Genomic DNA, 3304 nt, shown 5'->3' with positions numbered 1-3304 from the left:
GGATCGTGGGACGGATCGCGGGACGGTTCGTGGGACGGTTCGTGGGGTGGATCGAGGGACGTGAGGACGTTCCACTACAGCAACCGCGTTTCTTAACGCTTACAGATGTGCGATCTACAAGGGTACGTAGATTGGAAATCTCCTCTCATAGATGGACATCACCATGATAGGTCTTCGTGCGCGTAGGAAAAATGTTGTTTCCCATGCGACGTTCCCCAACAGGTATCTAGTATGATCGCATCTTACTTACACAAAAACCTCAACAAAGATGTGCAAATTGCTATTTAACCTCTCCAAGGACTGCCTCGGTCAAAACCAATTCAACTAAAGTTGAAGAAACCGACACCCGCGAGTCATCTTTATGCAACGAGGTTGCATGTCAATCGATGAAACCAGTCTATCGTAAGCGTACGAGTTATGTCGGTCCGGGCCGCTTCAATCCAACAATACTGCCGAATCGAGAAAAGACTAAGGAGGGCAGCAAATCGAACATCACCGTCCATGATGACCCACAAGTATAGGGGATCAATCGTAGTCCTTTCGATAAGTAAGAGTGTCGAACCCAACGAGGAGCAGAAGGCTCTGATAAACGGATTTCAGCAAGGTAATAACTGCAAGCACTGAAAGTAGCGGTAAGAAGTGATTGTGTAGCGAGGTGAAACGTAACGAGCAAAAAGTAACAAGTAACAAGTAGTAGCAATGGTGCAGCAAGTGGCCCAATCCCTTTTGTAGCAAGGGACAAGCCTGAACAAAGTCCTATAGAAGGAAAAACGCTCCCGAGGACACACGGGAATTTCTGTCATGCTAGTTTCATCATGTTCATATGATTCGCGTTCGTTACTTTGATAGTTTGATATGTGGGTGGACCGGCGCTTGGGTACTGCCCTTACTTGGACAAGCATCCCACTTATGATTAACCTCTCTCGCAAGCATCCGCAACTACAAAAGAAGAATTAAGACAACATCTAACCATAGCATTAAACTAGTGGATCCAAATCAGCCCCGTACGAAGCAACGCATAGACTGGGCTTTAAGCTTCTGTCACTCCAGCAACCCATCATCTACTTACTACTCCCCAATGCCTTCCTCTAGGCCCAAATATGGTGAAGTGTTATGTAGTCGACGTTCACATAACACCACTAGAGGAAAAGACAACATACAGCATATCAAAATACCAAACTAATATCAAATTCACATGACTATTATCAGCATGACTTATCCCATGTCCTCAGGAACAAAAGTAACTACTCACAAAACATAATCATAATCATGATTAGAGGTGTAATGAATAGCATCAAGAATCTAAACATAAACTCTTCCACCAAGTAATCCAACTAGCATCAACTACAAAGAGTAATCAACACTACTAGCAACCTTACAAGTACCAATCGAAGTCGTGAGACGAAGATAGGTTACAAGAGATGAACTAGGGATTGGATAGAAGATGGTGCTGATGAAGATGTTGATGAAGATGCCTCCCCTCCGACGAGAGGAGTGTTGGTGATGATGATGGCGATGATTTCTCCCTTTGGGAGGGAAGTTTCCCCTGCAGGATCGTCCTGCCGGAGCTCTAGATTGGATCTGCTCAAGTTCCGCTTCGTGGAGGCGGTGAAACCACGAAAAAGCTCCCTTCTGATTTTTCTGGACGAGGACCCTTCATAGAGCAAAAGAGGGGGGGCTAGTGGGCCGTCAGGGAGCCCACAAGCCCCCACTCCGCCACCAGGGGGTGGCGGTGTCAGGGCTTGTGGCGCCCTGGCAGCCCCCCTCCGGTAGTTCTTTTGCCCAATATTTTTTATATAATCCCAAAAAAATCCACGTAACTTTTCAGGGCATTTGGAGATGTGCAGAATAGTGGACTAGGATTTGCTCCTTTTCCAGTCCAGAATTCCAGCTGCCTGAATTCTCCCTCTTCAAATAAACCTTGCAAAGTAAGAGAGAAAGGGCATAAATATGGTACCACAAGTAATATAACAGCCCAAAAAGCAATAAATATCAACATGAAAGCATGATGCAAAATGGACGTATCAACTCCCCCAAGCTTAGACCTCGCTTGTCCTCAAGCGAAAACCAAGTTCCATAAACATGTCCACATGTTTGGGGACGAAGGTGTCGATAAAACATAATACACATAGAACAGCAATACATCATAAAGATTCTTATGGGAAAGTAACAATTCCTTCACAAAGTAAAGCATGAAGCAAAAACCTTACCGAGAAGTAACCAACAAAAATCCATAGTCATTGAAGCAATTGCAATTTATCACAACATCAGAAAGAGTCAAGTGAGAGCTTGTAAAGCAAATCCACATACTCAATCATCTCTTTTGTTTTCCCACAATTGTTATAACTCACGTGGTACTCATGGTGTCACAGTTTCAGCTGGACACAGAGGAAGATAGGGGCTTATAGTTTTGCCTCCCAACGATTTACCTCAAAGGTAAAGTCAACAATAGTAAAGCATGAGTACTCAACTCCAAGTTGATATATGAATATAGATCTTTCCCAAGCATATGATGGTAGCCAAGACAAAGGCAAAAATAGGGAATTGGTGAAGATCACCATGACTCTTACAAGGGCAAAAAGTAAAGGTACAAGATAGGCCCTTCGCAGAGGGAAGCAAAGGTTGTCATGCGCTTTTGAGGTTTGAATGCATGTCCTCTTAGTGCGGAGGAACGTCACTTTATATTTCCTCCTGTGATAAAGAACTTTATTATGCAGTCTGTCGCTTTTATGTCTTCGTCATCACAGGTTCATACAAAGTTTATTTTCCACACACTAATAGATCATACATGTTAGAGAGCAATTTTTATTGCTTGCACCGATGACAACTTACTTGAAGGATCTTATTCAATCCATAGGTAGGTATGGTGGACTCTCATGGCAAAACTGGGTTGGAGGTTTATGGATGCACAAGTAGTATCTCTACTTGGTGCGGGAGTTTTGGCTAATATGAGGTGGAAGCAATCGTCACATGCTAAGGAATCTCTAATCATATAACATTGTTTGGAACCAAGCAAACACAATTCATTATGTTGTCTTCCTTGTCCAATATCTACTCCTAAGCATGTAATAGTTTGGTGAGTGCTCACAATTGTAAAAATTGTCTAAGATGATATATTTATATGTGAACCTCTCTTTCCTTATTACTTCTTATTAATTGAAACAATGACTAAGCTCTATGTTGATTAATTCTCAACAAGTTTCAATCATCATACATGTCATATGTGAAGCTATCACTTTCCATAAGATCGTCTCATGATCTTTCATGCTATCGTTCTTTTCATACTATTGATCATGGCACAAAG

Source organism: Hordeum vulgare, chromosome 4H (assembly GCF_904849725.1).
Source record: "Hordeum vulgare subsp. vulgare chromosome 4H, MorexV3_pseudomolecules_assembly, whole genome shotgun sequence".
NCBI classification, from domain to species: domain Eukaryota; kingdom Viridiplantae; phylum Streptophyta; class Magnoliopsida; order Poales; family Poaceae; genus Hordeum; species Hordeum vulgare.
Note: the sequence above shows the minus strand (reverse complement) of the source record.